Source organism: Ictidomys tridecemlineatus, chromosome 4 (genome assembly GCF_052094955.1).
Source record: "Ictidomys tridecemlineatus isolate mIctTri1 chromosome 4, mIctTri1.hap1, whole genome shotgun sequence".
NCBI classification, from domain to species: domain Eukaryota; kingdom Metazoa; phylum Chordata; class Mammalia; order Rodentia; family Sciuridae; genus Ictidomys; species Ictidomys tridecemlineatus.
Window position 1 is genome coordinate 6,081,789 of NC_135480.1, and position 27,730 is coordinate 6,109,518.

At 51.7% G+C, this 27,730-nt stretch overlaps 1 protein-coding gene across 7 annotated transcripts in view; it reads left to right on the forward strand.

Annotated features, from left to right (window-relative positions):
- Nucleotides 1-27,730, forward strand: part of Pc (pyruvate carboxylase) — a 114,749-nt gene that overhangs the window by 21,805 nt on the left and 65,214 nt on the right. The window contains exon 1 of one of the 7 annotated variants that reach the window (XM_021731750.3): nt 18,199-18,306. The exons of the other annotated variants lie outside the window; for them this stretch is intronic. The gene's annotated coding sequence lies outside the window, so the exon portion shown is untranslated. Of the gene's footprint in view, nt 1-18,198; nt 18,307-27,730 lie in introns of those variants that run through there. 7 annotated transcript variants of the gene reach the window in all.

Consider the following 27,730-nt stretch of genomic DNA (forward strand, 5'->3'; position numbering starts at 1 on the left):
AGGGTCTGGTGGGGCAAAGCTGCTCGCCTCGCAGCAGCTGGGAAGCAGAGGTTGTGGCGGGGACCAGGGAGCAGGGCCTCCAAGATCCCCGCCAGCTTCCAATTGTCTATTGCACCATAAACCCTTCAGTGGATTCATCCACCTGTCAAAGCCCTTGTCACCCAGTCACTTCCCAGCAGCCCTGCCTTCGAACACTGCTGCGAGGGCACCAGGCTTTCAGCACATGAACCTCTGGGGGACGTCCCAGGTCCAAGCTATAATATTGGGTTTCTGCTTCCTCTTAGATTTTGGCCTGAGTGTTCCTTAAATTTTGCCAACTCGTGTGTGTGTGTGTGTGTGTGTGTGTGTGTGTGTGCACGCGCGCGCGCGCACACACACACACATTGTTTATTTATTTATACATACACATGGTTTATCCGGTATTTTTAGATATTTTCATGGGAGGGATGGGTGGTCACGTGATTTTGCCCAGCTGGAGAACTCACTTCCCTTCCACATAGTGCTCTGAGGTGTCCCTAGGTTTGGTTCCCATTCTCGGGGGTCTTCGGTTTCACTGCTGGGCAGGGTGCCTGGCCCACTGCAGTGATGGATGCACTTTTGCCCCCTCCCCGACTCTTGCCAACTGAACTGCTGTAACATGGGGCCTGGAGGTCTGGTCACTCTTTCAAACTCAGGTGACACTGGTTTGTCCCAGAAGACCACTTCAGAGTTCCTGGGTCTTGTCCCTGGTTTTGAAGAGCTGAGGTCAACTCTGAGTCGAGCATCTGGGTTTGCCTGGGGGCCAGATGCTCCCTGGCCTTGCCCGTGGGGAGGGGTGCTTCGGTAGCAGGAACATCGTGCGGAGACCCTGAGCCCGTGTCTCGTGTTTTCAGGTCCTGCTCCTCTTCGGCCCTGGTTGCAGATTCCTGCTAGTGCTTTTGCCAAATACTTTGCTGTTTTAGCCTTTTGATTTCTGAAATTCCATAATTGATGCTCACGTTTTTTCACTCCTGGGTAGACTGTGAAACCTAATGTTCTCTGCCGTACCACCTCCATCTTGGTAGTGCTCATCTCAGGCTGGCCTGATTCTTGGTTTTGAAAAGTGTTTGTGCTTTACTCCCTCTGTGAGGACGCTGCGAAGGCTGCCTTTTTTTTTTTTCCTTAACCTACTTCCAGATTGTCTTTTTGTCCTGCTTTTTACTGCCTCAGGTCTTGTGTGTGAGGTCTCTTTCGGGCACAGTGGCCACAGTTCAGAGGACCCGCCCATGGCACAGGTGCAGCCCCTTACGTGCCTGAGCTCCCCTTGGCCACAAGCTCAGTTCCAGGAGTGGCTTCCCCAGGCTTCCCTGAGGAGGGAGGCCAGGTGACCGCAGGTACTCAGGTGTTCCCCAGCAGGCGAGAATTCTTCCCGACAGCGGGCACGTCTTGTAGAGCTCCACCTTGTTCACGATTACTTTAAAAAGGTTTCTTCCAAAAAGCTGTTTCTTTTTCCTGTAATCCTTTTCTCTACCCTCTACTTTCTCCATATGGATTTGGGGAAACTTTTTATTTATGTTTTGCAGTGCCGGGAAGGAACCCTGAGCCGCCCAGGCACGATGCAAGCCCCCAACCGCGGAGCTGGTCCCCAGCCCAGATCTTTAATTTTTATCGCTTGTTCCTGAGAGTTGCCTTCTAGCTCAGCAGCTGCAGCCGTCCCTTTCTGACCTGTCCTGTCTGCTGGGGCGCTTGGCCTCGGGCAGGCTTCCTCTGTTGCTCAGCGCCCCTCGGTCGGTCTGCGGGGGCTCCTCTCCCCTTTTTCACTCTGTCCAGGGGCACCCCGAGGCCTTCCTGGGTCTCCAGAGGCTCCGCCCTGTGCTCTGAGGGGGTCTTTGTTCTCTTCTGTGCCTTTCATGTCAGTCCCCCGCGCTGTGCTTGTCGTGTAACACTGGGCCATTTTAGACAGAGATTCATTTTTACAATTATTTATTTTTTCCTTAATAATAATAAAAAAAAGGACCTTTATTTCCAACTGACTGTTGGGATCCTGAAGCTGAACTGGACGCCCTGCAGCCCTGGGTCTAGACAGAGGTCCTTCCTGCACCCGCCCAGGTCGCAGTGTGCGGTTTTTAGGGGCCTCACTGAGGCTCCGGGGCGCCGTCAGCCTGGCCCTCTGCTACGCGCCTCGCTTTCTCTTGCTCTTGGGGGGTGGCCACAATGGCCGCAAGTCACCTTCTGAAGCTGGTGGGCCTTAGGCTGTAAGAGCAGCACAGCAGAGGCCGCCGACTGACCCTTTCGACTGACCCTTTCCAGAGGCGTCCTCTTGCTCCTGCGGGGAGATGGAGGGGCAGCTGCGCTCCCTCAGGTTTGCTTTCTTGCCATCTTGGCTGTTTCCCTTTTGTCTTCAGGAACACGTGCCTCTTCCTTCTCTTGGTCCTTCTTTCTTGCTTTCCTGGGCCTGGTCTCCTCCTTCCTGCCACCCTCTATCCTTGTGTGTTTTGCAGGAACACGGAGTCTTCACTGAAAGCCCTCTGGGGGTGAGCAGGTGTCCTCCCTGACTTTGCCAGCTCCAGCCTGGCAGCGGTGGTGCTGTGCACCTTCCGGGCCACAGGAGGACAAAGTGTGTGTGTGAGGTCGCTTTCCCTTACTGAAACAAATACCAGAGGCAAATCAACTTATACAGAGAAAAGATTTATTCTGCTCAGTTTTAGAGCTTTCCATTCACTACTGGTTGGCCCAATGCTTTTGGCCTGTGGCAAGGCAGCACCTCCTACCTGCAGGGCGTGGTGGAGGAAGTCTACTCACCTCCTGGCCTGGGGCCAGAGAGACAGGAGGAAAAAGGGCTGGGTTTGCACAGTGCCCTTCGGGGACATGCCCCCGGGGACCTAAAGCCTTTTACCAGGCCCCACTCCCTAAAAGTTCCACCACCTCTCATTGTTCCTTGGTGCTGGGGACCAGTCCTAATACATAGGCCTTTGGGGGTCATCTAGATCTAAATGACATGATTGGGAGTTACACTGTAGAGTCAATCTGTTGGATTTGAGTCCTTGACTCCTCAAACCTCACTGCGTAAATTAATCTGGATGGTCAAGCATCATGCACAAGGCCTGGGTTCAATTCCCAAAACTTCCCTAAAGGAATAAAGTGTGATATATTTATAAATGTTCATGGCAGCATGATTCATAATAGCCCCAAAATGGAAATAGCACAATGTTCATCAACAGATGAATGGGCCAGGCCTGTAATCCCAGCATCTTCCGAGGCTGAGGCAGGAGGATTGCAAGTTTGAGGCCAGCCTCTGTAATTTAGCGAGGCCCTAAGCAACTTAGTGAGACCCTGTCTCAAAATAAAAGATAAAAAGGGATGAAGCTCAGTGGTAAAGTACCCCAGGTTCAAACCTAGTATAAAAAAACAAAAACAAACAAATAGAATATTATTCAGCCATAAAAAGGAATGAAGCCTTGACAGGTGATAGACATAGATGAACTGTGAAAGCGTGCTGAGAGAAGCCAGGCACAGAAGACACGTGCTGTATGAGGTCCTGCGCACTGTCCAGAATAGGCGGATCCAGAGAGCTGGAGAGCAGATCAGTGGTCGCAGTAGACCACTAGGGGCCACTGACGTGGCGAGGTTTGTTGTGGATGGTGAAATGTCCTGGAATCAGTGGTGATGGTTGCACAAAGTCACAGATAGACCAACACTCACTGAACCGTCTGTTAAAATGGTTCCAATGGCCAAAGAAAACATTTAATGAAAGTAACCAGGATTGACCTCTGCTTGCTGTGCCTTCCTGCTCTTTGTCTGTGGACCTGTGCATTTTGGAATTAGAATATGGGCATTTTCAGACTCATGTGCCAAACGGCTTTCATTGTCCCCTGCCCGTGGTCATACTGACTTACTGAGGTTGTTTGAGTGCTTGGTTATGTTACTGTTTGAGCCTGGAATGTACCCAGAGCCTCTTGTGTTGAAGTCCTCTTGGTCCCCAGCTGGTGGTGCTACTGGTGGGAGCTAGGAGTTGGGGTCATCGGAGGCATGCCTTGGAAGGGTGTGCTTCATGCCTGGACACCTTCCCGCCCACTGCTCCTGGCCATGACGTGAGCAGCTCTGCTCTCCTTGCTGCCTCCCCCGTGATGCTGTGCCTCACCATAGCCTGTGGTAATAGAGACAAAGAACCGTGGAATGAAACATCTGAAACTGAGCCAAAAGAAACCTTTCGTCCTTTAAGTTGCTTTTCTCAGGTATTTTGTCACGGTGATGGAAAGCTGACTAGCACCCTTACAAGTGTAAAATGGACGGCTCTCACCAAAAAGCAGATAATTTAAGGAATCTGAAACAATACATAATTATAGTTAACCTGTAATTTGTTCACACTAATAGAATTCCAGGATTTTGTATCATCATAAGGCTTTGTGTCACATTTCTGTTGCTGTGACAAATTCTTGACAAAGTCAGATTGAAGGAGGAAAGGTGTATTTTGGCTTTTGTGTCAGAGGTTTCAGTTAATGGTTGCTTGGGGCCTGAGGCAGCACAGGACATCCTGGCAGGGAGGAGAGAGAGAGAGAGAGAGAGGGAGAGAGAGAGAGAGAGAGAGAGAGAGAGAGAGAGAGATAGATAGATAGATATATATGGAGGGCTGGGCCTGAAGACTCAATATCCCCTCCCAGGACATACCCCCAAAGGTTCCTTCACCCCCAGCAAGGCCTAAGGGTGACAACCGAGTCGTCAGCACATGAGCCTTTGGGGAATGTTCAAGATCCAGGCCACAGCAACCTTGCTTTCCAGGTTTAACACAGTTTTAAAGAAATTCTGCTTCCTACGCTATGCCAGGCATTTCAGAAGTTCTCTTTAAATGTATTTATTGAATTATCTATGCTTGCTGTTCCCATTTTATTAATGTGGACAAATTGCAGGTTAACTATAATTACGTATTGCTCCAGATTGTTTCAAAAGATAATATTCCTTAAATTATCTGCTTTTTAGTAAGAGCTGTCCATTTTACATTTGTAAGCTGTGGTACAGTTTTTCTAGATAGAAAATAGCTTGCTTATCTTTCATGATCTCAAAGGTAGTATCTGCTAACTGGGAAAAGATTCAGATACTAGGCTGCTAGATGGGGATCTTTATTTTTCAGAGGTCTCCCGGTAATTCTAGGTCTGCAAAGGGAGAAACCTGCTTCCTATTTATCTGCTGCATCTTTTATCTTCTCTGTGCCTTGAGTTTGCTTAACTTTCATCATTTCTGCCAAATGGCTTCCTAGATGCTTTCTCCAAGATAGGAGCCCAGGATGCCATTGTCCTTCTGTTCAAAGATTGTGTCTATCCCGTTTGCAAATAAAGAGGAGGAATAGAGTGCTTGTTATTTGTTCTGCCAAGTCCACTTTAATTCCTAACTTTTTTTTTTTCCCCAAATTTTTGTCTCAAGATTTTCTGACATCGCGGAGCTCTGTGCTTTTCCGTGACCCATTTAAAACTCTCGCTTATTACGTAGCTCTTTTGCAGAAAGGAAGGTGTCGACTCCGGAGACTCTTCCTCCACCTGGTTGTGCACCACAGCTCCCTGGTGGCCTCTGGGCTGCTGCCTCCGCCTGGCCCCCTTTCCCTGCAGATTCACTGCCCAGTGCACCTCCAGGTGGGACGTGGGGGCAAAGGTGGGCCTCCCTTTCCTCTCTGGAGTGGTTCTTCCAAGAATAAAGATGGTCCCAGACCCTCTGTGTCCTTATCAGAAAGCCCCTTGATAGCTAACAGCAAACTGGGCCGAGACAGTTCCTTGGATCAGGGTTAAAGCCAGGTATGACGTTTTCGTCAGACGGCCTCCTGGGCGGTGGCGAAGCTCCTGGGGGGCTGGCCTCTTCCTGGGTGATGAACCACTCGGCCCGTGTCTGAAAGGACGGAGCTGGGGAAGACCCGGCGCTTGCTTCGTGCTGAAGTTGGGCTTGCGCTTCTGTGAGGCTGGGCTCGCTGCTCTTCTTGCCCTGCTGACCCTGGGTGGCTCCGTCGTCATGGGCGGTCATCTGTGGAAGGGAAGTACGTCTGTCTGCAGCTTTGTCTCCATTCTCGTCATGATTCTGTTGGTTTAGACTTCAGGTTCCAAAGCCTCTTTCCCACTTCTCCCTCTGATTGAGATTGAGACTGCTCAGAAGCCCCCGACTTCTTCAGAAAGTCTGTTCTGAAGTAGGAGATGCTGGGTGGGCTTCATGCAGAGGGATCCGAGCTCACTCACAGAACAGGGAATTGCGTTTAGGAAGTCGGTGGCCTTGTTTTCCCTGTTTCACAAGCGAAGGGCTGAGGCAGGAGCCCCTGTGAACGAGAAGGGCGGCTGTGTGGGCTTGCCATCACTGTGACAGAGTGAGATAACCGGCTTGTTTTGGCTGATGATCTTGGGGTCTCTCCAGGGGTGGTGCACTGCACTGCTTTTGGCCCTGTGGTGGCACGGAACATCGTGGCAGGAGCACACGACGGTGGAGCTGTTCACCTTGGGGTAGCTGGGCAGCCGGGAGTGGAGGAGGGCGATCCCTATGTCGCCTTCAAGGGCATGCTCCCGTGTCCTGACTTCCCTCCACTAGCCCCAACTCCTTACGGTCCCACCACCTCCCAATAGCTTTCTCTGTCCACCCTTGTCACTTTGAAATTCTGGAATAGTCCCAGAGTGTGGGGAGAATGAGATCAGAGTTCTTGGGTGGGTTTCTACCCGCTGGTCGGTTTTTCCACATTTAGAACTAAATATATGTAAAAGAATACAACAGAAAAATAATTATGACAGCGAGAAATACTGACAGCCGCTAAGTTTGTTCTGGTCCCCTGGGGTCTCTTTACATGTCATCTCTGTTTTGTTATAATCATCCTGAAAGTAAAAGGTGTCACCTCGAGGAAACTGAGACTTCAAGCAGGGAGCTACTTGCCCGAGGTCGCCCAGACTCCGCCCCTGTGCCCGCACCCAGGTCCTCCGCCTTCCCGCCACTGCCCCAGAAGAACACCTCTCAGCTCGCCTGCTGGAGTTCTCTGTTCCCTGAGTGATGCCAGGTTTTCTTGCTCTCATTTCTGTGCTTGTGTCCTTTGCAAATCCTGCAGCTCCCTTTCATTTTTTCCCACCGCAGTAGCGTCTGATGCGATGCCTGGGGTCCGGGAGCAGGTTCTTTGCTCAGGCATCTTGGTTCTCATCTATTTTCCAAAGGATCCTTGGCCTCTGTCCTCCCTTTGCTGTTATTCCCTCTCTGGAAGCTGCTGCTTAAGGCTCTAGCGAAGATCAAGATAATCCTGCTCGAGGGTTTGCAGAAACCTAAGGAGAAGGTTGTTTTCGGAGGCAGCTGGGTTTTGAGGGTTGTTTGCAAACTCTCGCTGCTTGAGTGGGAGCGGGCTGCCTTCCTCGGTGCAGAGGAGACGAGTGTGAGCACAGGGCCAGTCCTGCAGCCCACTGGGGTCAGGGAGGCTTCTTGTCCTTGGCCACATGTGCACTGCACTCACCTGTGTTTCTGTGCATTGAACAAATTAAAATTGGATCCAGGAGGAGGTCAGGGCTCTGACCCCATGGAAGGAGGGAGGCGAAGGGGTGAGGCTGCCCAGGGGAGGATGCGAGGTCTTGGGGTGGATGGGTCTTTTGCCTCCTCTGGGAAGCTCCACATAGGTCCCCAGGAGGCGGGCCTTCCGCGGGCAGCCCCTGTATCTGGGTTTAGGCTCAGGCTGAAATTCTCCTGCCCCCTGTGCTTGTCCCAGTCCCCTATTGTGAGATCTGGGCTTCCTTCCAAAATTGACTCTGTGCTTGGGGCCTCCTTCCTCTCCAGCTGTTAGGCAGGGGCTAGTGGCAGAAAAAAGAAGATGGACACTTCTGTTGCCCGGGGGAGGCTGCGGGCGCTGCGGGAACTCTCCTGGTTCTGAGGAGGGGCGGAGGCTCCCCTAGGCCAGCTGGGCTTTGGATTGTTGGGGCCTGGGGTCTGAGAATACACGGCCACTCTCCCTCCTCCTCTCCCTCCTCCTCCTCCCGTCCCCTTCCTCTGTATCCAGCAAGAGGCGTGGGACGTTCTGGGTCACCCACGTCCCTTACTCACAGTCTTCTGTTGCTGCTGATTTGATTACTTCAGCCGGAGCCAGCCTCACTGCGTGGTTCCTTCTGGTGTTCGGTCAGCGGGTACTTTGTGCTGGGACTGTGCAAACCTACGTTGTCAAGCTTCTGTCATCTGAGACCGAGATCTGTCATTTGCCACGGATGTGCCTCTGACTGGGTGCCATTTCAGAGCCCCGGTCGCCCTCTTAGGCCTACGTCTCTTCCCAAAGAGCTAAGGCCTGATGGAGTTCTGAATTGTGCAGAGGGGCTGCCTGGACCAGGCTCCTGGTCGCCACCTCAGACTTTTGTCAGCGTTGCCCCCTCCCTTGCTGTGCATTTGGTATTCCTGGCACAGACCCGCCCACTTGGTCCATTTGTTGCCTCTGGCTTGGGGCCCACTCCACTGTTGTCATTACTCTGTCCCCACCAGCCAAGGCTTCCCATTCTTGCTTGGCTTGTGGTGCCCGGAGGTCAGCACACAGTGCCACCCTGGGCCCCACGGAGCCCTCTTTAGAATGCGAGTGAAGGGACAGTTTGCAAATAGGAAACATTTTCTCTATTTGTTTTACCTTCTGAGACCAACCCAGACAGCTCACTGTCCACTTTGTGGTCCACTTTGGCCCAAGGTGCCACAATGGTGCAAGATTCTTTTCAGAGACCTCCTGGCGCCTGCTGTTTATTGGGTGCAGGGAGGCTCAAGGGCTTGGTCTAACAGAAGTGTCCATCTTCTTTTTTCTGCCACTTGGTCTCTTTTTGTGCAGAAGGGCACTTCCTCCCAGGAAGAGGCTCGGGGTGCCACTGACCACTCCCGGGCTGCCTCTGCTCTGAGGCCAGTTTGATGAGGACATCTGGAGGTCGTGTGGCTTAGGGACTGGGGAAGTCTTTTGTTTATTCTTCTGCCCTCCCCTCCACAGCCACACCCCAAAAAGAGAACATTAGAAGCAGAGTTGGTCTGAGGTGTGGTTTACCTTCCTCCCTGGGAGCCTCGGGTGGAGGGAAGAATGCTGTTTGCCGTCTCATTAACAGACTCCTTAGAGAGGACAAAGGAGGACTCCACTTGTGGTTTTGTCCCTCCTGTCCCCTATCCTGGAGAGCCCACAGCCTGCTGTGAGTGAATGGACTTGGGCATGCGACTAGTGCTTACCTAGTGGAGAACTGACCACCTGCAGTTTGTCCCCTTCCAGGACCATCCCAGGCAGCCCTGGGAGGACCCTCTGCTCAGCACCGCGTGGGCTGTGAGTGCTGCTGCCCTGGAAGGCCGAGGCTGGGCAGAGTTTTGTCTCTTGCTCCAGGTCACCCGAGAGCAGGCCAATCAAAGCTCTCCCTTAGTGTACAGAGTGCCAACAGTTTCTAGGCTGTTCCCTCTTGTCACAACTCTCGTGTCCTGCAGGCCAGTAGCCATGTGTTGATTTACGTGTTTGACGTTCTGAAGCTGAAATCTAGCTTGGCAAGGCCCCAGACAAACCTGAGGGCAACGTACAAGCCACTGACACATGGGCTTCGGGAACAGGGTCAGTCCTCCTGGGCCTGCTTCCAGTTTCTCTTGGAGCTTAGTCCTGGAATTGCAGGCTTGACCTCTTTTCTTGGCCTATCAACTCTACACCCTTGAACTCCTTTGTCCCACGTAGGAAAAGGTAAGGATCATCTCTGGAGATGTATACCAGTCTGTGGTGGACCTCTGGGTAAGCAGAGTCTGCCTGCGTGCACGCTGAGGAGGATGGGGTCTTGTGTTAAGATGACTTGCCAGAGGTCACAAAGGACCAGGGAGGGGATCCAGGTATTTTGCCTGTGCATTGGCTGTGATGCCATATTTTTCCCCCTTTAGGCTTTATTGGTTCCATAACTATTTACCCAGTTGGAATTGACAGAAGAGCAGGGAGGAGATCCGTCTCTGCACAAAGGTCATTTGCTCTTGCCAAGCCCCGCCAGTGGTAGGGTGAGTTCCAGCAAAATCAGTGGCTCAGAGAAATGCAGTTGGTGTGCTTATTTGGGGGGCCGAGGAAGAGGAAGGTCAAAGCCAAGGGGGTGGAGGGTATGGAGAGCAGTGAGGGAGAGAACGGTGCCAGGAGCACTTACCTCGAAATGCTGAAAGATGTGAGCACAGCCTGCCCCTGGAAGGGTTGAGAAAGAGGAAGGGAGACACCAAACTGGACGCTCAGAGGCCTGGAACCAGGCTGTCCCTGCCAGTGTGTGCTTGTTGGGGCTAGAACTTCTGTCCTGTTACCCCCTCTATTCCTTAGCACAAGACTTTAGGTTTGCAGTGGGAGCCTTCAAGCCTGGCCTGCTGCCTCCGAGGACCTGTCCCTGCCAGGCCTGCTGAGGCCCATGGCCCCTCTCCCTGTTGTTTCCCCTGAGAGTGGGCATTGCGCAGCCCTCCACTGTCAGAGCCCTTGGTCTCAGTGCGGTCACTGTGTACGGAATGGTTGCAGCTGGCCCTCAGCTTCAGGCCTTTGCTCTAGGCCAGTTCCAGGCCCCCTGCTACCTGCTAGCGACACAGCAAGGAAGTGTTGGCCCAGCGATCTCTGTCATCAGAGGAGACAGTGGCGGCCAGGTCCTGGTCAGCTACGGCTGTGATCAGTGCTGGGGAGGAGGCGGCCGCTCAGGAGGGCCTTGGCCCAGCAGGAGACTGAGGAGCCTCCCCCCACTGCAGTTATCTGCGTGGCGCAGTGGCAGCGGCTGGGTGTGGATCTTGGCAGGACACAGCAACCTTAGGCACATTTCAGAGACTCACAAGCTCACCCTCCGTGGGTGGAGTGGGTGGGAGGAGCCAAGGCAGCCTCCTGCCCTCCAGATGGGGTTTGTTGCTGGCATTCTTTACCTGCTGAGCAGTGGTGCCACCCGGAACCCCACATGGCACCTCCTTTAGCCAGCCTTGGTAGTGTCATTGCAGCTAGTGGCAGAATGTCCCCTGGGGGCAGGGCCTGTTTAAAGTTGGGTTAAAAGCCTTTGCCGCCCGTGGCTTGCTTTCGCCTCCTGTTTGCCGAGTGCTTTCTGCAGGCCTGGCCGCTTCCGTCCTCCTGGTCAAGCCTGTGTGCTTTCCCCTGGCTTCTCTTCGAGACATTGGCTGGAATCGGGTGTGAAACTCCAACCTCCCTGAGATCCAGTGGGAGCCCAGCAGGCAGAGGCCACAGGGGAAGAGCCTTTACAGGCCTGGTGACTTGGCAGATTTGGGGTTCCCTGAGATTTTGGGTTACCCAGGTGGCTTGAAAACCCCAAGGTGTGCGCCTTGAGTTCCTAGCTTCCATTCTTTTTTTTTTTTTTTTTTAAAGAGAGAGTGAGGGAGGAGGGAGAGAGAGAGAGAGAGAGAGAGAGAGAGAGAGAGAGAGAATTTTTTATATATATATATATATTTTTTTTAGTTCTCGGCGGACACAACATCTTTGTTGGTATGTGGTGCTGAGGATCGAACCCGGGCCGCACGCATGCCAGGCGAGCGCGCTACCGCTTGAGCCACATCCCCTGCCCCTAGCTTCCATTCTTGAGGGCAGTCCTCTAACCCTTCAAACCCATGACGGTGGCTGTGTTCTCAGGGCCAGGGACACCTTTAGGCCCAGGCACGAGTAGCCCCTCCCCAGGCTGTACTTTGGGAGCAAATGTCCCCCTCCAGTGGTTTGGGTGCTCTCATCCCTGTATCCTATGTAGGGATGACAGATGTCCGTGGAGTTACTTGGGGCCCCAAGTGCCGGCCGGTTCCCAGTGACGCTGTTGTTTCTTAAAGTGGGACCCCGTGAGATGGGCTGCCAGAATCGTGCTGGGGAGCTAATTTTGAGTGACTCAACTTTTTTGTATAAATGGATCCCCTCAAAAAGTTTGCCTGGGGCCTCACAGACTTAGGGGCAGCCCTGCCTGGGGGCTACCCGTGGAGCCCTCCATTGCTGGCAGCTTTGCGCCTGGACCAGAAAGGAGGATAAGGGCCTATTGTCTGTCCCTGGGGCCTGAATAGCACTTTGTTCTCCTCTCTGGTTCCACTGCCGGCCAAGCAGCTTCACTGTGGCTGCAATTGTAGCAGTCTATGAGAAATCCGTTCCCACCAGACCTCGAATTGTTTATTGGATATTCTGGGAGGACAGGACTCTGAGCCAACCAGGGGCCTTGTGCTGGTGGCTTCTCGGTGGGGCTCCTAACTGCGGCACAGGGAGAAGGGGGTCTTTCTGACCGAGAGGCCTTAACTGTGAGGGAGGTCGGGGAGACCCTTGGTTAACGTTGAACTCGGGGGCTGGATGGCAGGAATGCGGGCCAAATCTGAATCTGCAGGCCCAGGCCATGTAGTGGGCCCAGTGGGTGGACTGAGGCTGGGGGCAGGTGGGCCAGAGCAGGAGATGCTGGGCTCCGCCACCCTCTCCCTGCCTTTAGGCTGCTCACGGTCTCCGGCCTTCTGCAGTGTGGGAGCAGAAAGCCTACCCGAGAACTGGGAGTCCACTGGGTGCCGAGGTCAGCGGAATGGGAGGTGGTGTGGACAGAGAGCACTGTTAGGCTTGGAAACTGCCCGGCCCTTTGAGGCCATCAGCCCTGCCCCACTCAGAGGTGGTGGGCCACCTGCGAGCACCAGGTCACACCACCCAGCACACCCCCAGCTCACAGGGTCAGCTCTGTAGACCCCAGGCTAGCTGGGTCTTAATGCAGACGCCCCAGGGCCCTGCTGGCCCTCAGGCCAGTTCGGGGGGTGGGGAGGTGGTCTGTGAGTCACAGACTTTCCCTACAGTGCTGACTGCTCCCTTCCTTTCCGCTGTGCTGGCATTCCCAGCATGGGACGAAGGCTGTGGTGGCAGACCTGTTGATGCCTTTACTGGGATTGGGGCAGTGGCACCGACTGCCTGGTGGCCTGGAGCCCTTCTCCATTTCACTTAACAATGGCCTTAACGAAGCAGTAAAACTAATTTATTGTGTTAATTCACCTGCTTAGTTCTTGCTTGAGCCTCTGTGTGATGACAGGAAGTGAGTGTCCGGTTTAGCCAGGTACTGGACCGGGAGAAGCACCTGTGGGTCATGTGAGTTGCGCACTGAACTGGCTGGGTTTTCAGGGACCACAGTTTCTACTTGAAAGAGCAACTGACAAGAATCTGCTGTTACTCAGCCTTGGGTATCTGACCAGATTCTTCTTGAAAATGAGTCTTCTGGAGCCTCTTGTTTCAAAGAAAACAGCTAATGATACTGTAGCCAAAGGCAAAAGCGGAGCTTCTGGGCACAGCTTAGAATTTGGGAAACGTGATCTATTGTCCTGAGCTGGACAGCTTCCTGGCACTTGAGGCTCTTCTGATGACAGGTGATATTTTGCTACAGTGTTACCTAGCATCTTCAAGACCAGCTGCTTCAGGGAGCCCTTGTGCTCCAGAGGACCAGCACACAGGTCACGAAATCATGCTGGGAACAAGGCCCATTTACAGCTCGAGAAAGGCCATTGGGTTTTAATGTCACGTAGCAGGAAAGGTTTGAGGCTTCCAGGTTCCACAGTACCATGAATTCCTTGCACTTTGTTGATTTGGGGGAGCATTGAAGAGCAGTGGCCACGGTTGTCTGAAGAGGTTATTGAAATGTCTTTCCCTTTCTCAAGTACATGTCTGGGCAGGTCCAGGTTTTATTCATAAACAATGTAACATGGTAGAGCACAGAGCCAAAGCGGAAATGCAGACAGGAGTGGATTTTTTTCCCTCCCATGGCACTGGGGATGGAGCCAGGGCCTCACGCATGCACAGCAAGTGCTCTGCCACTGATCACGACCCAGCTCCGTTGCTATTTTTAAATAAATACATATGAAGGAGGGCACTGCATCCCAGAATACCCAGCCCTATGCTTCTCTGTCTGCAGGGATCTCCCTCTCTACCAGAATGCCCCCTGAGGTCATGGGGCAAAGAGGCTGCTTGGATAGTTAAAAAGCAAAAGTAAAACCCTTTTATTTCTGCAAGTATTCCAACTTTTCAATAAGCTCTGGCATGTATTACTTTTAAAAATATATTTTATAACTTCATTGAGGTAAAATTCATGTACTGTAATTGAAATGCAGTCTCACTGTGTTGCCCAGTCTGGTCTCCAGCTCCTGGGGTCAAGTGGTGCTCCTGCCTCAGCCTCCTGAGTAGCTGGCAGCTCAGGCAGGTGCCATCACACCTGGCTAAAATTCACTCTTTTTCAAAGTGTATAATTCAGCCAGGCACAGTGATCCACACGTATCCTCCAGTGACCTAGACGGCTGAGGCGGGATGGCAAGTTCCAGGCAGGCCTCAGCAACTTTGAACCTTGTCTCAAAATAAAAAGGATCGTTGCTCAGTGGTAAAGTGCCCCTTTGTTCAATTCCCAGCACCTCGAGCCTTAATAAACAAAACAAAAAACAAAACCCATACAATTCAGTGGTTTTTAGCATATTCACAATGTTGTATAACCATCTTCACTAATTCCAGAATATTTTTTTCACCCACAAAGGAAACCCTGTGCCCATCAGCAACCACTCCTTATTTCCCCTTTCCCCAGCCTTTGGCAACCAGTAATCAGTTGTCTCTGGATCTGCCTGTTCTGGACATTTCACAGAAATGAAATCATACAACTCATGGCCTTTTGTGTCCATCCTCTTTCACAGAGGATGTTTTCAAGGTTCAGCCACTTTGTAGCAAGTAACAGCACTTAATTTTTAACAACTGAATAATATTCCATTGAATGGATATACCCCATTCTGTTAATCCTTTCATCAGTTGATGGGCATTTAGTTTGTCTCCACTTTTGTCTATTATTATTATTCTTATTATTTTTTAAAGAGAGAGTGAGAGGTAATTTTTTTAATATTTATTTTTTAGTTTTCAGCGGGCACAACATCTTTGTTGGTATGTGGTGCTGAGGATCGAACCTGGGCCGCACGCATGCCTGGCGAGCGCGCTACCGCTTGAGCCACATCCCCAGCCCTCCACTTTTGTCTATTATGAAAAATATTGCTTTGAACATTTGTGTACAAGTTTTTGGGTGACAGGTATGTTCAGTTACCTTGTGTATATACATCTCGGAATAAGATTGTGGATTGTTTGGTAAGTTTGGGGACCTGAAGGACTATCTCCGAAGTGGCTGCCTTTTGTGTTCCCATCAGCAGTGCTTGAGGTCCAGTCTCCATGTGCTCACAGCACTTCCTGACCTTGTGGCTGCAAGGGGCATCTCACTGGGGCTTGATTCACGTTTCCCTTGGCTAATGGTGTCGAGCATCTTTTCCTGTGCTCATTGACATTGGCACATCTTCTCAAAGACATTTCTATTAAGATTTTTTGCCTATTTTTAAATTGGGTTGTCTTTTCATTGAGCTGTAAGTGTTCTTAATATAGTCTGGATACTAGACCTTTATCAGACTGTAATATTTAGAACTTTTTTCTAATATAGTGTCTTTATGTATTGTCTAATATATTTTCTAATATATTCTCTTTCACCTTTTTTTGGACTGGGGATTGAACCCAGGGGTGCTCTAGTCCCCATCCCTAGTCCTTTTTATTTTTATTTTTTAAAAGGGGTTCAACTTCTTTTGCTTGTGGAAATCTGGTTGGTCTAGCACTGTTTGTTGAGTTGTCGTGGCCCCTTGTTGAGGACAGTGGACTATAAATGTGAAGGCTATGTCAATCTGTGTGTCACCTGTATGCCAGTGCCTCCTCATCTTGGTTCCCAGGGCTTTGTAGTGAGTTTTAAAATTGGGAAGTAGTAGTCTTGCAACTTTGTTCTTTTTCTAGATTCTTTTGGCTCTTCTGGTTCCCTTGTATTTTCCATGTGAATTTTCGGATCATCTTGTTGATTTCCCCTGATAATGGGGATTGAACCCAGGGATGCTCTACTCCTGAGTTACATCCCTGGCCCTTTTTTAATTTTTTATTTTGGGACAGGGTCTCTCTCACAAGGCTAAGGCTGGCCTTGTGATCCTCCTGCCTCAGCCTCCTGAGTTGCTGGAATTACAAACCCACACTTAGTGGGAACTGTGATTTTTTTTTTAAACTAGAAATTGAACTCGGGGGCACTCAACCACTGAGCTACATCCCCAGCCCTATTTTGTATTTTTTATTTAGAGACGAGGTCTCACTGAGTTGCTTAGTGGCTTGTCATTGCTGAGGCTGGCTTTGAACTCTCAATCCTCCTTCAGCTTCCCGAGCTGCTGGGATTACAGGGTGCGCCACTGTGCCCGGCTCTCGAGCTGTGATTTTTGAATCCACTGAATCTGTGGATCCATTTAGGTATTGCCACCTTAACGGTATTAAGGCTCCAGTCCGTGAACATAGAGTGTCTTTCCTTTTCTTCAGGTCTGTAATTTCTTCCAGTGGTATTGTGTAGCTTTCAGAGTCTCCATTTCTGTTGTTGGCTGATCCTCGGTGTCGTGCTCTGGCTGGTGTTCGTGTTGCTCTCTGTTGGTCTGGCTCTCCGCTCTTTTACGGCCTGCTCTGCTCCTTCCTTCCTTCCCAGCTAGACCGAGGGCCTGGTGTCTTGTGGTACTTGCATCGTGGTTAACATTTTATGGCTAATGTTTTGTCTACAGTGCTTGCATGAAGAAGGCCCGGCAGTTGTTATCCCTTGTCTGATGGGGACAGAAGCTGCAGCCCAGGACAGGGCACAGCTCTGGTTAGTGGCAGCAGAGGCAGGGCCAGGATATTCTGATTCTCAGCCCCTGCTCCTGCTCAGGATCGTGTGTGGGGCTGACTCTGCTTTGAACCTTCCAGGACTGTGTCTTGGTCTCTGCCTTTCGATGTTGTAGCCCCAGGGTGTGACAAAAGAGAAAAGGATTAAGGCTGATGCCACAAAGCTGGCCATTGGTCGCCGTGCCAGGCATCTCTAATGGGCCACTCTCCTAGGAACTGCAAAGAGCAGCCCTTCCTGAGTTCTCATTGCAACTCCTCAAGATGATGTGGCTCAATCTGCTTTTGTAGATCAGGAAGCAGATTCAGAAGGTGATAGAGTCCCCAGTAGGACACCGTAAGCCTTGGAGCTGCAGCTCACAGTTCCACAGCTCAGGTGGCAGTGCTGGGGAGGGACCTGTGGAGCCGGGAGCCATGTGGAGAGGCAGGGACTGTGAGTCGAGAGCTCCGTCCACACTAGTGTCTGGTTGGATTGGTTCTGAAGTGCGTGTTCACTGGTATTGCACTGTGGGTGGCCTGCGGCACCTCTCTGGGGGTGTGGAAGACAGCAGAGGCCTGGGAGCCTCAGCCCAGCGCCCGTGGTGTGGCATTACCCTGTGGTTGACAGGGTGGCATCTAGCGTGCCACACACAAGTCGTGCCTCTGCCGATCCATATGGTGAGCCTGTCAAGTGTGGGGACCGTCACCCCCTGCCTTTGTTTCCCATGCCACCTGCATTGTTTCCTTCACACGCTGGGCCTCCCTTACAAGGTGTGAACAAGTGACAAGAGTTCTCTTGCCTCCCCCCTCCACTGCCATCACCCAGCCTCCGTGCCTCCAGCTGGCTTCAAGGCGATGAAGAAGGGGAGACCAAGGCCAGTAGGGGGTCCAGCCGTGGTGGCATGAGCAGCTTGTACAGGATGGACTGTGAGTCCAGAGAAGAGGGCTAGGACAGGGACAAGAGCTGCCTCTTGTCAGTGTGTCCCCACCCCCAGAGCTGAGCCCGATGGCCTCCTTCTCCACTCGGAATCATCTGCTGGCTGGTTGTGCCTGTCACACCAGGGTGACCAGTGCCATTTAATATCTGAGCACCCGTCACCAGCTGTGTGGATAATGTCGCCACCCCCCTACCTGAGCCAGACACTTCTTCCCCGCATCTTCTGTTTGTCTGAGGTGAAGAAAACAACTATGAAAACAGACTTTGCTCTGTACCCAGGGCTTTCACACCTGCAGATTCAGCCAACCGTGGACCAGAGCTCCTCAGACAGCCGGGTGCGATGGCGCACACCTGCTATCCCAGCGGCTCGGGAGGCTGAGGCAGGAGGATGGCAAGTTCAGGACCAACTTCAGCAATTTAGCAAAGTAAAACATAAAAAGAGCTGGGCCGTAGCCGGGTGGCAGAGTGCTCACGATCAGTCTTCAGCCCTGCAAGACACTGGACAGTGAAAAACAGGTATTCTGGAAAAAAATGTTGTGGCTGCTGATGGTGGTTCGGACTGTGGGCCAGTGCTGATGGTCACTGTGCTGAGCAAGCACGGGCTTTTCTGTCATTTCCTAGACAATACTGCACAGCAGCTCCGACTTGATGCTTAGAGGGAGACATGCGTTCTAGGTTATATGCAAATGCTGTGCCATTTTACAGGGTCTTGGGCCTCTGTGATGTCGGTGTCTGCAGCGGTCCTGGAGTCTCCCCTGAGTCCCCCCTGGAGTCTCCCCTGGAGTCTCCCCGTGACGGCTGCAGTAGTAACTTGAAGGTATTTAAACTGCACAGGGGGCTGGTTGTTGCATGTTTCTGGCGTGTGTTAGATTTTCTGCTGAAACTGAGACAGCAGCAGGATGCACCATGTTCCTCTAGTGAGTGGGACCTGGGCCGTTGCCCTCCTTCCCAGCCTGCTGCTCACACCTGCTGCTCCAGCCACGCTGCTCCCCGACTTCCTGCAGTTCCCTACGGGTCACCTCCTCACCCCTGGGTCTCTTCTCTGCCCACCCCATTTCCCCCCAGCCTCCTGTTGCTGTTTGCCTCCGGCCCTCACCCTCTCTGTTCTCTCTTTTTTTTTTTTTTTTTTGAGAGAGAGAGAGAGAGAATATGAGAACGAATTTTAATATTTATTTTCTAGTTTTCAGCGGACACAACATCTTTATTTGTATGTGGTGCTGAGCTTCGAGCTCGCTACCGCTTGAGCCACATCCCCAGCCCCTGTGTTCTCTCTCTGTATAGTAGCTCCCCCGGGCTTGACTCGCCTCTTTGTTTACAACTGTGGTCCTTTCCCTGACCGTGAGCTCCTAGAGGGCAGCCACCACACATGCCTTGGGCAGCTGTGGGCCCCATGCTGAGAGCCAGGCAGCTGTGCTGGACTGGACAGAAAGTGTGGCCATGGTGATCTTTTTGGTCTGATCCAGTAAAAGCCCAGGAATGCCCACTTCATTATGATCGTGATTATGTTTATGAGCCGCCCATTTCTACTTCCTGTGGAAACAGTGCCTCCTGCTCTTTGCTTCAGAGGGGACCTTCCTCATGAGGTGTGGCAGAGCCGAGCAAGCCCTGGGCCAGCGCTCCAGCAACTTCTAGCCGAGGGCCGGTGGGCACCCATTCCAAAGGTTCTTCTGCATGGTCTGTGTGTACTAGGAATAGAGCAAAGACCTGAGTCCCCGAGGACCTCTCTCAGGATGCAGGTTTTGCTGCACTCCCAGCACTGCATCAGGATTCTCTGCTGGGGGCCACAGGGACGCCACAGCACCCTGGGAGAAGGTTGGGGAGGGGTGGTCATGGCCAGCAAGCCCCCAACCCTGACTGACTGCCAGGCTCTCCCCTTACCTGGCCCTCCTTCACTAAGTTCTCCGGTGTCTGGAGATTCTCCAAAGTTGTTAGGAACACAATGTTAGGAGGTGTTTTTCCTTCCCTTCTGTCCATTCCTCTCAGAAAGAAGGTCTTTTTTTTTTTTTTGTACTGGGCATTGAACTCAGGGTTGTTTTACCACTGAGCTACATCCACAACCCTTTCAGTTTTTGAGACAGGGTCTTGCTAAATTGCTAGGGGCCTCTCTAAATTGTTGAGACTGGCCTCAAATTTGAGGTCTTCCTGCCTCAGCCTCCTGATAGTTGGGATTACAGGCATGCACCACCTGTGCCTGGCAGGAAGGTTTTTTTGTGAAAAAACGGCACAGTTTGACTGGGATCATATCTGTTGGCTGCTAATGAGCAGCCCTTGGAGGAATGGTCTGTTAGCCCCCAGTTTAAAAATGGGGAAATTGAGAAATGGGGGTGCAGTGATGTCTCAGACCACACACAGTGGCAGAGTTAAGGTCCCAGCCCAGGGGCTGGGGTTTTAGTTCAGTGGCAGAGCACTTGCCTAGCACGTGTGAGGCACTGGGCTCGATTCTCAGCACCACATATAAACAAACAAACAAAATAAAGGTCCATCGACAACTGGAAAAAAAAAAAGACCCCATCCCAGGTCTGTGACTCTTCTCTGTACCGGCTTGTCTTCCATGAGAAGCCATCCAGGTCTGGAACCCAGGGTGGCCAGCACAGCCCTTTCTGGCCCCTGGAAAGGGATCCTCCTTCCTGATTAAGTCTGGTTCTTAACCCGGGAGAGTCACCCCAGAGCAGTACTTTTTCCTAAGTAGATTCAAACCCTCGTAGACCTGGACTTCAGGTTCTGCAAAGCTCTTGTCTGAGGGTCTCCCTGCTCTCTTTTAGACTAGGGGTAAATGTCCCCACCCTGCCTTCTGCCTGGTGGCATAGGGAGATTAAAGTAGAAAGAAAGAAATCTCACTGAAGAAGTGTCTAGTTGGCCTTGCTCCTCCTCTGGCCTTGCTGCTGGGCGGCCTACAGGCCCAATGTGGCCATTTCCCTCCAGCTCTGCACCCACCCAGCTGCTCACAACCAGATGGCAAGTGGCAAGGTGGGTGTGAAGCCACTGGCACCCCTTTGCCTCCAGCAGGGAAAGAACACTCACACCTCCCTCCTGCCCGGGAGGCCAAGCCTCGTCACGGCCAAGCCTCGTCTCGGCCAAGCCTCGTCTCGGCCAGCGGCTGGGAGCGAGGGATTACTGCGGTGTCTCCCCCCACATGCCGCCTGGTCCTCTCTCTTGTGGTATTCCTGGGCAGAGCTCTGGCCTGTGTGTCCAGGGCTTACTTCCCAGCATCTCCGCCTGCCAGTTTCTGCCAGGGCTTCTTAAAAGGTAGCTTCCCTCGGGGGCTGGAAGGGAAGCAGAAACCTGTTGTCAGCTCTGAGAAAGATGGAGAGAGCTTAGTGCCGTCTGGGATCCCGGGCTGAAGGGCTGCACCAGTCCCCTCGCTGAGCCCTCCAGAAGATGCGCGTCTGCCCTGCCCACCTAGGCCTGGTCTGGCTCAGGCGCACCTGCATCTCATTAGCCTCTCTGGACGTGGGCCACTGCGCAGTGTGTGCCCTGACCCCGCAAGGCCTCCTTTGAGTAATTACCTCGAGTTCAGGAGACCACACAGGACAGGACAGTGAGCCAATGACTGTGCTTCCTCCAGGGATCTGGTCAGAGCTCAGCCTGGGGTTTTGTTTCTGTGCTGGCGGGGGACGACTCTCTTCTTGTTCTTGCTGGGTGGTCTTCGGGCTAGGACCACATCAAGTGCAGCGATCAAGGTATGTTTAATAGTATGTTCAAGCATTAAAAAATCTAATTGCTGGGGCTGGGGTTGTGGCTCAGAGGAAAAGTGCTCACCTAGCACAGGAGAGGCACTGAGTTCCCCAGCACCACATAAAAACTAGATTAAGGTATTGTGTCTATCTACAACTAAAGGACAAATATTTTTAAAAAGTCTAATTGCTAATGAATCATCCTGCACCACCAGCTCTCACTGACTGCTGGGTAACACATGCCTGTGTGAGGGTCCCGTCTCCCAGCCGCATGGGAAGAAAGGCCGGTCACCAGTTCCCAGGTGGCCAGGCTGGGCAGAGTGAGGTCTCTGCAGGAAGGAGGAGGATGTTAGACTCTGCTCGCTTCCTCTTCTCCCCACAAACCCTCTGCTGTTTCCCTTAGGCCATATGCCCACCTCTCTCCTAGCCAGCTTTCCTGGCCCGGGTCCTGGCTCTGGCCCTGACCCACCACCTCCCTCGGTAAGATTCAGATACCACCACCCTTTAATCCCTTCACTAGAGCCCACGGCCAGTGGCTTCAGACCGCCCCTCTTTCAGCTTGTTTTTCCTTTGAACGGTTGGCCTGAGGCCCCCGAGTCTGAGACTGGATCCCCTTTTCCCTCTCCCTCTGTGCAGTAGGGGAGGAGAGGTTGGGAAGGTCACTGCAAGGGCTTAACCTAAACATCAATTATGAACAGGCAGCAGGCACTGGGCCCAGACTCGGGTGTTGCAGCATCAGGAACAGCCTGGCCTCCCTGAGGCTCTGCAGACCAGCTGCCATGGCAGGAGGACCAACCTTCAGAGGCCTCTGGGCACGCTGTTTTGGTGGGGGACACACACCTTGTAGCCATTTTCACTCTGGCAGCCTTCTAGTAGGAAAAGGAGAGGGCAGGGGATTCTGGGACTAGGTCCCTAAAAGACAGGAATCCCTGGAGGGTCAGAGTAGATCACTGCTCAAGGGCCCGTGGGGACTTCTGTGATCAGGGATGGGCAGATGACCTGACAGTGAGCACGGATTCTTCCCGAGACCTTGGACGGCAGAATATGGGTGGTAAACCCCAGAGCTCTGGGCCAGAATGGCTTTATGTGGTCGTGACCACTGGGGAAAAAGTCAGAGTCCCTGTGGAAGTGGTGCAGCTGCCAGTGCTCTTCATCCTGCAGCCGGGGCTCAGGTGTGCTGTGCTCGGCTCCCCCACCCCTAGGCCTCGACGCTGTGCCCTCGAGCCGTGGAACAGAGGCCTGGCCTCCTTAGGGGAATGTGACCTAGAAAGGCCAGGGTCAGCTCCCAGACGTGATGTGTTCTGGACAGCAGTGAGGGGGAAACGCGTCCCCCGCTGTTTGCTGGGGGCTCAATAGGAGTCACTGCTCAGATCTCCCGGCAGGGAACAAGTCCCAGTTGCTCAGGAGAGAACCTTTCCCTCAGTTCAGGAGGAGGGAACTGATAAGGGCCCAGGCTTCTGGCTCTTTATCTGTAACTACAAACAGGCCAGACTCCCTGCCAGGTCATGGGATATCAGTTCAAGGAGAAGGGGAGCCTGGGGGCATGTGTGTTTGGGGACAGGGAAGGTGAGGTGGAATGCTAAGGATGTCCTCGCTTCAGCTGTATTTCTCTCTGCTCTGTCCCCAGCTCCCCAAGATCAGCACTCGATAAGGCTGTGCCTCTGCTCTGCCCTGTGTAGGCCAGGGTGGAGGGAGTTAGCCTAAGACTCTTGCTGTATCTGGTGGCTTTCCCCATGACGCTGAGGAAACCTGTCATCATGAGGGGGCTGGGTCCCGGACAGTCGGGACTAACTGGTCTGGATGAACGTGGAATGGCCTCTTGTGCATTGGCCTCTTCCGACTGGAGTGAAGGCCAGCTTTATGCAGGGACCTTTCCGTTTGTCCCCAGTGCCCAGTCACCGGCATGTTGTAAGGATTCAGCTGGGTGAGCAAACGCCCTCTTCCCTGCCTTTTTCTTTCTGGGCATTAATTCCGTTAAATCTCTGCGTCTTCCTTTGGTGCCTTAGCAGACTCCTCACTGGCCACCATCTCTTGGTGCTGCCTTTCTTTAGCTCCCAGGGCTCTTGTCGTTCTGGGACCCTCCTGTTCCCTGCCTGAACTCTTGGCTTTGGGCTCCTTCCCAGTAATACCAGCAGCCCCCTCCTTATGCTGTCCCTTCAGATTCACTCCTGTCTTGGTTGCCCCTCTAGTTTCCTTGTCCCCACCCCCTCTGGTCTTGTGGGGTGTTTTAGAAACACGCCAGGCTCAGCTCTCAGGGCCAAGCCCCCCTGGGCAGCGAACCTGGTGGCAGCTGCTCTGGGTGTTTGGGCACATGGCTCCTCCCCTCCTTGCCAAGGCCAGCCTCTTTCTCTGGGTTTTGCTTGTCACCTCTGTGCTGATGGCCCCAAATCAGTGTGTCTGCCTTTCCTGCTGGGGCTTATGGCCTTGCAAAAAACCAAAACAGAACAACAACACCCAAGCAAAGTCTGGCCTGCAGTTGAGCCTATGTGATGTCGGCGCACACACCCTGCTGTGGACTGGCTCACACACCTTCTGGTATTTAACCCTCCCAAAGGATATTCAAAGTTGAATTATTGTTCTTATTTTTCGGGGTCTCAGACCTGTTAGTTTTCCCCAAGGATTTCACCCAGCCCTGCTGGACTCTGACCCTGAACAGCCAGGCTGACCACACTTGTGGGAAAGGGGGTCATTGTCCTCTTGTCCGTGTGCCTCCCTGAGCCAGCTCTGCTTGCCATCCCGGCCTCTGCAGAGGCTGCTGTTCAGAGCCCAGGTCCCGCTCCTCCTCCATGGCTCCTCCTCCATGGCTGCTCCCAGGTCCCGCTCCTCCTCCATGGCTCCTCCTCCATGGCTGCTGTGGTTGGACCTGGAATGTCCTCCAGAGGCTCGTGTGTTGAAGGCTTGGTCCCGACTGCGCCAGTGCCCAGAGGTGGGGCTCTCGGGAGCAACTGGGTCTGACGTCATCAGTGGATTAATCCATTGATGGCTGAACTGACTCCTGGGAGGCAGTGGGGGTAGGACCTAGTTGGAGTAAGAAGGTCACCGGGTGTGCCCTGGAAGGGTAGATCTTGTCCCCACATGCTCTCTCTCTGCTTCCCCACTGCCATAGGTGAGCGGATTTCTCCCACCGTGTCCTTCCACCTTGACGTTCTGCCTCGTCTCAGGGCCAAAGCAGGGGAGCCAGTCGACCATGGATTGGAACCTCTGAAACCGAGAGCCAGACACTTCCTCCTCCAGATTATGTATGTCAGAGATTTGAGTCACAGCCACGAAAGCTAGGCAGGGACCCCCAGCTTCCTCCACTGCGTCACCTTCCTCCAGCTCCCTCTTCCCCAGGCAGTGCCTTTGAGGTGTCAGATGCCCTATGTTTTGAGATGGTGAGTTTTTTGAAGGCAGAAGCCATGTTTTACCCTCAGTCTTTCAAGTGTGTTATCGCAGATAGAGCTCAGTACACACACGATGGCTCTGAGTGCATGAGGTCCCATTGTGACCCTGGAGAGTGGTCTGTGGTTGACTGTTGATGACACTGAGGGACAGTCTGAAGTTTCACATGCAACAGGTCCAGAGAGGTGGTAAGTGAATTCCCAAGGTCATGTGACTGAGTGGTAGCAAAGCTAGACTTTGACTAAGTGTTTTTCTTGAATCCCATGGAGTGGGTGCTCACCCTGTGCTTCATCCAGCTTCTCTTGTCCTCTTGGAGGGGGTTCCTGTCCCAGCCCAACCCTCCGCTGCCCACCAGCCCCTTCCCTCTTGCTCGTCCTCTCTCACCTGGTCATGTCTTTTCCCCATTTTGTCTGTCTTTTTTTCTTTCATTAGAATTTCTTCTTCTGGCCTGGGATGCGACTCAGTGGTAGAATACTTGCCTAGAGTGGGTAAGGCCCTGGGTTCCATTCCTAACACCTCAAAAGAAAAAAAAAAAAAGAATTTCTGTTTCTTGAGGACAGGAGCCCTACTACTCTGCCCTTTTTCCTTCTAAATCTCCAGCTCCTGGGCCATAAGCTTAAAACCATTCCCTCGAGGAAGTTGACATGGTGAGTTACTGTGTGAGTGAGTCACCAGAGTGGGCAGGGGACCAGAGTAAGGGAACAGTGAAGGTCAGAGAGCAGGAGTCAGGAAGTTGTGTGAGGTGGGGGAGGCTAGGATGGTACAGCCCCAGGCTCCTTATCTATAAAATGAAGGTCACCTGCCCTGCCCACTGGGTGAGGGTGCTATTGATATCAAGTGAGAGTGACTGATACAGTGCCTTCTATACTGCAGAGCATGCTGGAAATATTGCTGTGCACTGTAATTACAGCATGTAAGTTATCGCTCAGTGAAACTGTCAAATGGAATAATACTGGTCTTGCAAGTGTGGGAGGATGACTAATGGTGCCTTGTCCAGGTTCTGACACTCAGAGCTATTATGGATTGCCGCAGTCTGGCTGGGCACAATTCAGGAGCCACTTGTCAAAAGAAACGAACTTTATTTTTAGAACCACACAGGCCAAACAAAACAGCTCCTCAGGAAAAACCCTCAGAGCCCAACTGCCACCACCGGCTTCCCACAAGCCTCTCCCTCAACCACAAGCCTCACCACCTCCCACAATCCTCCTGCTCTTGAGGCTGATTGGCTGGGTCGTGTGGGCGGAGCCTAAAAGTCCCCCAATGAGCAGCTCTGTGGTCTGAAAGGGCCGGGAAACAGCCCAATGAGCATCACCGCAGAGGAGCCAATCAGCTAGATGTTGCTGGGGCCACTGTGAGCCAATCATCAGCTGGCAGCTGGAAGTTTGCTGGGGCCCCTTCAGCTGTGGCTCTCAACATCTCCCCCTCTCTGTTTAAACAACAAGCATGTGGCTTAGGGACCGTGCCTGCCTTAGGTTGTCCAATACTACATATGGTCCTTACCCATTATCGGATGAGCTGACCTCAAGGCGTCAGCCTCCTGACTTAGGTTGGTACCATTGCAATTGGATCTTACCCGTCACTGACTACCGGTCCAGTATACAGCCACACCTGTGGAGAGGTCTTTGTACCAGCGGCGGGGGGGGGGGGGGGGTGAGGTTTTTTGCCTCACCTCTGTTGGCCCCCAAATTTTAGCTGAATGATCATAACAAGCAGAAGGGAGGAAGATACACCAAGCCAACTGAGGGCTCCTTTTGGAAAAATTGTACCACCAATGACATCATCAGCAAAAATACCCCAACACTACCACAAGTCGCTGCACCAACAGATAGTTCACAATGCATACAGGTGAGTTCACAATGCATACAAGTGATACATAGTCCAGGCAAGTTCTGCAATCGGTTCAGTGATGGCTATTGCAGAAGCTATAGATTGGTTTTATCTTTGTCTTCACCGGCACTGGGATGAAGATAGGAATTCTGGCAATAATGGCTAAAGAAAAAATTATGTAACATTCCAGAAGGCACTAAAAGAAAACAATTTTCTTAACAATTTACATTATCTTGAAGAGAATTATTAAATATAATAAAAAGGAAAGGTGAAAGTAAAGAAACAGATCTATTAACCTCCTTTTTTGTTCACATATTAAAACAATCCTCAACAGTTGTTTACCTAATTTAAATTAAACCATTTAAATCACGTGAATAAAAAAAAAATTTGGATCCATTTTTTCATGAGCGCTCATCATATATGATATATGGACATATGTACATTCAAAACACAAGTGTGCACACATAATACATACAACACATAACAGTAAAGGCCTTATAACTTTTTACAGGTGAAATTTCCATTGCAATGTTTAAAAACTCTATAGTCAAAAAATAGAACTGATCAGCAAAACATTAACCTAGGTCTGTATGAGCTCAAAAAAAAATTAGAACTTCATGATGTGGGAAAGGGCAATAATAAAATAGATATTGAAAAAAGCATCCTGGTTCTGTCGAAGATATAAGGATAGCCAAGCTGGAGCTCTGAATATCAGCTGTTATGGATTTGAGCCAAATCATCTTCTTTTTGATCTGTAGAAATCGCTTTAGTTAATCTCTCTGGAATCCAAATCGGCTGCTGTTCTCCCTGTGGAAACACACAAACAGACCCCCGACTCCAGACAATTACTGGGTCAGGACCTTTCCATTGTCCTGTTAGAATACCCTTCCAAAGTACCTTAGGCTTATGCACATTTTTTTTGGACACACATGCCTTTCTGTAGCACTAAGCCCTGATGAATCCAAATTTAAAAAGTTTAGAGTAAAAAGGGTTATTTTAAGTTTATCTTTGGGGGATATATACCCCTTTCCAATTCCCTCTTTTTACTTTAATAAGTACATTTTAATAGTTTGATGAGCTTTTTCAACTAAGCCTTGTCCCTGTGGATTGTGTGGGATTCCTGTTACATGAGTAATGCCAAATGATAGCAAAATTGTTTAAAAGAGGTAGAAGTATAACCAGGACCATTATCTGTTTTTAACTATTTTGGAATGCTCACAGTGGCAAAATTTTGTAAGCAATGAGCTATAACATCTTTATTTTTTTCTCCGGCATGAAGGGAGCCCATCAAAAATCCAGAAGAAGTATCAACTGTAACATGCAAATATTTTAATTTTCCAAATTTTGGCAAGTGTGTGA